Genomic DNA, 9,210 nt, shown 5'->3' with positions numbered 1-9,210 from the left:
TTGGCCGGGTTGTCAGCTCTGACACACTAGGTTCATCTTGGCAGTGCTCTTTTTCTTCACTTATCGTCCTGACGTGTGCATTGACTTCACTGAGCTTGTTCTTGTTCCTGGTTATTCATGTATTGTGCTGATACTGCGACTGTAATTATCGTAGAATTTTTCTTTTTCTGCCGTTTTTATCATTAAAAGTTGCCATATTCACTTCATGCGTCCATTTGAAACTGAAAATGTACGCTTCCAGAATCTTGTAAAAACTTTCTTCTTTTCACTCACCCTTCCGTATAGTTACGCTTATTGTAAGATGTCTTCTTGCAATTGGCCAGACATTACAGTTTCTATTGATTGTGTAATGTTGCCTAAAATTACACTATGGCATTTTTACTCTTCTGTGAAGTTGTAGTTTCTTCTTATTTTTTGCTCACTCACTGTTCTTTTACCAGCTGTTGATGCATTTCATTGCTGTCTTGTACCTTTTCTGTGCGCCAGCACGACTTGATTGTGTAAAGTCGGTTGGATTGCACTATTTTATTTCTAATCTTCTTTGCCGTTTTTTGTAGGTCTTTCTTTCTTTTCTTTTTTTGCTCACTGAGTGTTTATTAGCAAATTGTTGATGTACTACAGTGCTGCATTTTCCCCTCTGAGTGCTCCAGCACGAAGGCCTCCGCTGTTCCTGGGCACTATAATAAACATTTATTGATTGATTTTTTGATTGATTGATTATTATTATTATTATTATTATTATTATTATTATTATTATTATTATTATTATTATTATTATTATTATTATTATTATTATTATTATTATTGTTGTTGGTGTTGTTGATGATGATGGTGATGATGATGATGAAGAAGAAGAAGTTAACCCTTTTATTTTCTGTAACGAAACAAAAGGGAGGAAAGCACGATTCCATAGGGGAGACTGAACCCATGCCTTCCAATTACGTGTCAGATGCCTTACCAATTCGGCATCCGACAAGTGATCGGAAGGCATGGGTTCGGTACCTAAGCTTTCGGAGTACGGTCCCTGAAGCGCTCTCTCCAGGTATTTTCTCAATTCAATAAACAAGACAACATCATTCGCAAATCTCAAGTGGCTCAAACATTCTCAGTTCGCTCGTATCCGTGACTTACCGCAGTCAAGCGCCCCACCACTCAGGCCTTGAACTGAGGGCAGTTTTGGGCTCTTGGTCGGACTCACGGCAGGCAATACGGGCTACCAACGCTCTGTTGGTAGCTTGGACTAAGTGTTGTGATTAACTTCACTTCCAAACTTTGTGTATGTGCTTGAAAGTTTGTGCGCATGACCTCATTATTTATTTATTTTTATTTTTATTTTTTATTTTTTGGCAAGAACCAAGGGGAGGCTGAGACTAAAGGCGAACGTGGCCTGACAGAGGCCTCAGCCACCCGATTTACAGCGTACATAACAACACGTCTGCTCACAAATTTAAGCATGATAGCACAATCGTAATAGAGAAAAAGCACAAAGCAAAGTCATTACTACACTTCTTATGTATTATACAAAACATAGGTCTCAAATTCACAAAGGGATTTCACAATATTTCCCAAACCCTCATGTTTTTGTTTCTTCATGTGACGTAGAAAGCTAAGCGAAATTGCTCGGATAACCTCGCTTCCACTATTAAATAGATAGATAGTTAAAGAGTTTATAGCAGATCATAGCGGTACAAGGGTTTCTTTGCCTTCCTAAGCACGCAGTGCTTGTGGGAAGGCAGGCAGAACAGCAGCACCCGACCAGACGGGCCGTAGAGGCGATTTTGTGGAAAGGGAAATGCATTCTCTCTCTCCCTGAACACCCCCTATAGATATGCTGGGAATAATTGAGATGGTGTCTTTCATATTAGGGAGCAAACTCGCGTGGAAAACGCCTTAGCTTAAGTTAGGAAAACAAGTGGAGTTGTACTGAAATGTGGAGAACTCATAACCGGAGGACCGTCACGATGACGGGGTGGCTACAATGGCAAGGAAGTTATGGGAGTCCGCGCAGACACCGCAAGCTATTAGAAGTTGGAGGAGGAGGAGGAAATACTTTTGTTGAGAATTCTAAACGGCCCAGACGGCGGCCCAGGGGAGTAGTTACTTGTTCACTGGGGCCCATATGCAGAACCTAGGTGTGTCCACCAGCTGAGGCTGTTCGGCTATGTTCGTTCTTCGTCCTGCAGAGGGCAAAAGTAGACTGCTGCTGCTGCTGCTGCTGCTGCTGCTGCTGATGATGATGACAATAGTTATGACGATGGTGATGACGTTGCTGACATGCATATATTCCTGATGGCTTGTAGACTTTCAAGTGGGTCGTCAAGACGAGAAAAGTGTCCATGCCTAATGGCCCAATCACGGCGCATACGTAGGCCGAAAATTAGCCAGCAATAGATAGGCCAATTGCTTGCCGACACACCTTGAGGGTCACATAATGGTACCAAGGAAATTATACTCCACTCCCCCATTCACGTGCGCACTGCTGCCATATACAGTCATGGAAAAATGAAATGCGAACGCGAAAATATGAGCCAGAACACGCAAAATGGAAAAATACTGTTCGTTGAGGTACAGTAATGGCGTGCTATTGGTATGTCTGGAAAGCCAAATTTGCCAACTTTGTTTTTGTAACTAAGCCAAACGCCATTTTGATTTACGCGGAAAGAAATCGCGCTATTAGTGTGTTCTGGTTCATATTTTTGTGTTCGCATTTCATTTTTCCATGACTATACAGACGCGGTATGTTGAAAACACCCCACCTCGCTGGCGTGCTGCACCTGCCTACTCATTTTCTGCCTCATTCATTGGTTTGTTCCACCGGGACGTTCCTTTTCATATTTTCTGCATGTCGCAACGAACGAGCTGCTCTGAAGTCATCGTGAATTCACGTGCGCCTGCGCAGCTCGCGGGCGCGATCAGTTGACCTCAAACTGCGTCATACATGCGCACGCGAATTGTGACTGGGCAAGGTTGCCAGAAAGAGGGGTTCAGCGTGAGATTAGAGTGAAAGATACTGCTTTTTTCTTCTTTCCGTCTTTTTAATTTGCGATGGTTTCACTCCCGGAGATCGGCACCCACAATCACTATAGGGGCCGGAATAAAACCTTTGAGAGATGATGAGCTTTTTCATAGCGTGCAAGGGCGTGATCACATACGAACCGCATATGTCGTGGAAACGGAAAAACATGAGCTGTGCTTTGCGCTTCGCTATTCATTCTGGGAGATAACATCCGTACGGTGGGGCAGTCGCATTATATTTACAATGCTCAGGAGGGTTGAACCGCCAACTATCGCCCACGCGCTACTGAAGACACTTCGCAGAAGGCAACGCGATATAGAAGAAAGCAACCTAAAGCGGCAAATATGGACACGCCCTTTAAACTGCAATCAGTGTCTTGGCGTCTGTTGCTATTCACGAACGAAGCTTGGCTGGCCAGCATTGATCTGCAGATGCCATATCTTGAATTTTGTCGCTTTTAGGTCGTCTGCTTGAGTTTTTGTGTCACGCTGGAAGCAAGAAAAGCGACTGAAAGTAAAATGAAAGTGAAAGCCAAAACAAAACTAATGCCCACTTGGCCACTCACTGTCTGGCCTGCTCGAGTGGCGAGTGTGAACCGCTGTTAAAAGATATTGAGGTTCTGCGCAGGTGTAGCGACACAAAGACACGAGAAATTTTAGAGGCCTACCATATAAGAAAGAAGGGAGAAGGATATGCGTGAGTGACACATCGGTGTTCCTTCATAAACAAGAGATTGTATATCTTGACACGTGTCCGTAGAGTTGTGATAGAGCTGCTTTTAAAGATTGCTATAATTGTAGGAATGCGCATGAGCGACCAGATAATAAGTGTACTTATATTTGTGTGACCCGTCCAATAAAGTTTAGTTGAGAGTTTGCGCTCATCCCGTCCTTTCTGTGTGTGTTTTCTTTTTCGCGCAAAGCCCGGGTTTATTCACCTTAAATCCCAAACTTTGCGTTGAACGTTTTTCTTATGTTGGAAAGACAGTAGCCTAAATTAAGTGCCGAAGGTTAAGCATCCAATTCGATTTTTTAATATGCCGAGTAACATTACATTTCACTGGTCAAACTATGACATTCACGATGAAGTGTTTGTACAGCCTTCTTGCATATGAATTTTTTTTCAAGGGTGACACCACAGTGGAACTCCGACAAGGTCCTGGACAGCGCCGCCGTAAGAGTAGTCGCTGAATCCCCCAGGCCAAGGCCGCCGTTTCCCTTTGATTTCCCTTGTCGGTTTAGAAAATGTCGCATCGTCACATGCGCCTGAAATTCCTAAGCAGTAGCAGTAATCGCGCATTGCCTGCTACGTTAGCACTAGCTGCGCAAACAGTCGCGCCAAGAAACGATTGACGACCGAGAGATGTCTACCTGGCGTCGTGCTTGCTTCCCCAAATGACGCGACCGCCCATCCAGTAAGGCGTTGAGGCCCGCAACCCGACGGATAGGCCGTACCGCTGGCGTGGCGTAGCCGGCCCCACCCATACAAAGGCGATCAGGACCTGTAATTTGTCCGCCGCCGCTCCGACGCCTGCGGAGGTGTCTGCTGCCGCAATTAGGGCATCTCTCCTCTCCTTCGAGGGCATCACTGCAGCTGGATAGGACGAGCCGGAATGTGTCGGCGGCGCCCGTACACATAGAAGCACCTGGGCGCTCTGTCGTTTGCGCACTCGTGTCGTATAAGTGTGTCGCCCGCACACGAAGGCCCCATGCTTCCTCGGTGGTAGAAGGCACACGGCGCAGGCGTACATAAAATGTGAACTAAAACGCTCTGCTTCGCACCTGAGCATCGCTAATAGCCGCTGTATTTTGTAAATATATATGACATCACCCAAAGTTCGGCTAGGGGCAGGATAGCAGTTGATTGCGCTTTGACTCAATATTTCGGCTCAAAAATTACTCTGCAACATCTCCGCCGCTTTGACGGCGTTCGTTATGCTGTGGTGTACACGTTCAACGAAGCGGACCTATACAAACTCACCGATTTGGAATTGTAGCGCTTGGCAAATCCGCTGAGCAGAATGGCGGGGCCGAGTGCCTTCCCTGTAGCTTCGGCAAAAAATAAAGAACAGTGAATAAGAAACGAACAGCATCAAACTGTGAAACAGTGCTTAGACGAACGCAGTAAGAGAAGACACAGACACGAGCGGTCGTGTCTGTGTCTTCTCTTACTGTGTTCGTGTAAGCGCTGTTTCAGTTTAATGATGAACTTACTAGCCCAAACCCGAACGTTAGTTAAACGAACAGATAATTAATATAATATAGCCCCCCCCCCCCCCCCCCCCCAGCTGCTCTCTTTATTCCAAACTTACACAGACATCCTCCACAATTGGAGGGCTTCTCGTCAAACACTCTTCACCCGTTCCTCAACACCTCAAAAGCCCGCATAGAGCGAAGACTTTAAATCAATACCTATTACAATTTACCTACCTTCACAACACCTCTCGCACAGCATATCCATACTTCTGTCCCTTAGCCTCCCCCCTTCCCTCCCCTGCCCATACGCACCAAGCACTACCACCCAGCTCGCATTTCTATGCCCCAAACACCCCACCCCAACCCCCACCTTTACTTAGAGATAAGAGAGTGCTTGCTGCGCAGCCACCGGCTTGAAGCTCAGGTCCTACTGATCAGCCGAGCAGCGGCGGAGGCCGCAGTAAGCCTTGGTTTACCTATATAAGAGGGCCGCCCACCCCTCCTTTCTTCCTTTCGTTTCCCTTAACCATTTCCTTCCATTAAAATAAAATGGTTTACGAAACAACGAACGTCCACTAAACCCCAACTGCTGGCTCTGTTCATTCTCTCACGTTGCGAAGTTCATTTTTTCGCAAAGTTTCCATGGGGGGAACAATCACAAAGACGAGCCCCCGCCACGTGCTTCCTGAAAGGCCTATTTCGGGACGGCTTTATTTCTATTCCTCAGTGCAAGGCCACGCGTGACGTCACAACAAGTGTCACGTGCGCCCTCCAGAGTCTCCGGTTCTGGTGGGCTTCTACAAAAACAAACACTTTTGATCTCACCACGCAGGCCGCCGCGCCATTTGGGTTAGAAAGAAGGTCTCCTCACAACCGAGCCGATTAGTCTGTCCGCTGGCAACAGACCTTTGCGCTCACCGAAAAGCCAGGTGGATATACTCAAGCGCATGACGGGTTGTTTCATCTTCAGAGGTGAAAAATTGATTCTGTAGCTTGTTGCGAAACGCTTTGTGTGGGGGGCTAATCTTCCAGTCCTCTTTCTCCCTCTTCTCTCTGCCTCACTTTCTTTAGCGCACTACGAAATATCACAGGAAGTAAAAAGGACACCGTGTGCAGCTTCTACCAATTCTGAAATATAAATAAATACCGAGATAGAAAGTTTGAAAGCGATGTAAGTATAACTACAATTTAGCGGTTGGGCAGGCAGGTGGTGCGTTCCGCATCACCTTTTTATTTCATTCGGGCGAGATTGGTTTAGGGTTCGAAACATTTTGGTAGGCTTGCTGAATTTTGGCCTAATGGCACTCCTGTTTTTGACCAGAAAGTACAAAAAAAGAATGAGGAAGTACTGGTAGAGGTCGGGCTACGTTCACTGGCCCAGAGCAAACTGATGGTAAAGCTGATGACACCGGTCAACTGAGGCGTTGGTGCTTCAAATTCTTCAATTTCTTAGCTGAAATACTAGCGCAAGATCGGCTTTCGCTACGAGCGGACCCTTCGCCTTGTTTTAAACAAACCCTTCGTTATCAACGGACCCTTTGTTATGAACGAACCCTTCGCTTTGGTTGTGGCATACCGGGTATGTGTATCAATGTATATTTTAGTGTATTTTTTATTAATTTCTGGCGCTTCCAAGGCCATATCACATGCATTCAGGAAAGAATTGGTACACCCAAAACAGGAAAAAGATGACCTTATATATACAGTGACTGGGAATGAAACAGTAATAAATCCTGTTTATACAATCCAAGTTAGTGATTTCAGAAGGGAGAGACTGTTGGATGGTCAAGTTCACGGGAAAATAGTCCCGTTGTTTGTACGTTGACTAGAGCCTTCAAAAACTAGTCGCTACTTTTTTGTGCGCATCAACACAATCAGTCATGATCAACGTTCCCAGAACAGTTTACTCCGCAGGTTTGGTTGCGAGAATCATTTGCAAAAAAAAAAAAAAAAAAAAGAACACCAGATTTAGAATGGAAGGTAGTTAGATGGGAAGTAAAATTTAAGATAATTATTGGGTCTCATAAACACAAAACTTGCGACAAAGCTGATACCGCTAACAAAAAAAAAAAAAAGCAGACGTTTTTGACACAATCGCTAGCCCCAAGGAGGCACAGTGAATAAAACAAAACATGACAAAAGGTAGGTTTGAAATACTTTTTACTCGAGAAGCACTCCCATCACATAGATACATGAACCGACGGAGCAAACGCTAATAAATGTAATGTGCGGACAAGTGCTGGGTACGTGACGGGCCATGTATTCGATTTTACTGCTCTAGCGCAGCGGAAGGATCCAACCTTACAATTATTGTTGTGTTCCTTTAGAATGCAGACACTTGTGCTGTTTCAGAAAATTTGACATTATGGTCCACTTCATCGCTAACGGGGTACATGTGCCCCCCCCCCCCCCCCTCCCCGCCGAACAGTTTGGAAACCCTTCCTTTACCGATGAGCTGTGCTGGCAAGCGCTACTGTTTTCCTCAAGCGAGGCTTCATCACACCTGTAATCCCCACATGAACCGGAAAAAATTTCTGAAAGTTTGGTTCCCTCCAATAGCTAAACTTCTGATTTTACGTTCCTGAGGCGCGCTGCGAAGGAGGTGTGTACGGACTACTTTCAGGCCGCGTTACCTTCCTTGTAGTGGGCCGAAACATGGTCGAAATGAACTTCAGATTTTCTCATCCGTCATATAAGCAGCTGTCACCACTGGGAACCAAACCCCCGACCTCGCGTATAGTAGCACAACGTCTTAGGTTCTGCTTCACCGTGGCGGGTAACCATGGAAAATAGAGTAGAACAGAAAACTGGACCGGATTAGAATTCGGTCGGGCCTGTAAAAGCGGAAGTCCGAATTAAACGCATAGACACGAAAACGTGGTTGCGTCCAGCGTTGACCTTTGGAAGTAACACGTAATCCCCTTGTAAAGCGTTACCAAATGCCGACAAAAAAGAAAAAAAAAGGGCTCGTCCGGGATTTGAACCCGGGACCTCTCGCACCCTAAGCGAGAATCATACCCCTAGACCAACGAGCCAGGACGAGATGGGGGCGCTCCCGGTTTGGAGAGAAACGTAATATCCGTGATAATTCACCGAAGCTACTTAACTCTGCCCATTCAGCTGTCGACGGGCTTGTTATCTGCGACTGCTTGGCTTCGTATTCGGCTACCTAGCCAGGCCTTATTACTTAGTTGTAGGCCTCCGAAAGAAACTGACGAGGCAGCGCTCGATAAACTCGATAAACTCGAAAAACCTTTTTAGAAACGTTCGATAAACTTATGGTAGGACTGTGGGCAGGAGGGGTGCAATCCCTGGTTGCGTAAATTATTCCGTAGCACTTGTCTTCAGCGAACTCATAAACCAGGCGCCATTTCAGATCGCAACATCCAACTTCGGGTGCTCTAAAGTCCTAAACAACCTAGTAATGGAAGCTGGAGTAAGGGCTGAAGTAGATGGTGCAGAGCCGTCTAACAATAAATGAGCTGGTAACAAATAAAAAAAACGATAAAAGTACTTCCTTTATCGAGCACTAAAGGGAACGTTGCGGCTCTAAACTCAGGCTCCTCGTAATCATGCTTAAAAGCAATCAGGTAATCAGGCCTCAGTGTAACAGCCTCGGTGAAAGTGGGCTACATGGCTGAAAATATAGTTCACCGGGTCTCATTAGTCACTGCTTCCATGGTACTACAATGAGTATAACCAATTAATGTCGTGATTTAGACTTTTTTTCTGCAATTTTACAATTCAGTTTTATCAAATATGGTTTTCTTTCGCTGAAGTAACCTTTGGGCTCAGGTCTTGCTATCGCAAAAGTTTCCAGATTGATTTAGACAAATTAGATTTTTAAATGCGGTGAGATTAGCAGCATTACCGTCCTTACAAAAGCTGCGCTGAAAACGAGACTAACGGAGGAAAAAACGAACACTGCGCTGTCTCAGCGCTGTGCTCGTCTTTCCCTCCGTTCTTTCAAGCGCTGTTTTTTAAGTATACCATCATGCA

General features: G+C 45.5%; 1 non-coding gene across 1 annotated transcript; it reads right to left on the bottom strand.

Moving 5' to 3' along the window:
- Positions 1-8,174: 8,174 nt before the first annotated feature.
- Positions 8,175-8,246, bottom strand: Trnap-agg (transfer RNA proline (anticodon AGG)). Its single transcript has one exon. It is a non-coding gene; the product is annotated as a tRNA-Pro (tRNA).
- Positions 8,247-9,210: the final 964 nt, after the last annotated feature.

This window comes from Haemaphysalis longicornis, unplaced genomic scaffold (genome assembly GCF_048455015.1).
Source record: "Haemaphysalis longicornis isolate Haplotype H1 unplaced genomic scaffold, Haemaphysalis longicornis Haplotype H1 scaffold_2, whole genome shotgun sequence".
Taxonomy (NCBI): Eukaryota; Metazoa; Arthropoda; class Arachnida; order Ixodida; family Ixodidae; genus Haemaphysalis; species Haemaphysalis longicornis.
Note: the sequence above shows the minus strand (reverse complement) of the source record. Positions and strands in the feature narration are given on the sequence as shown.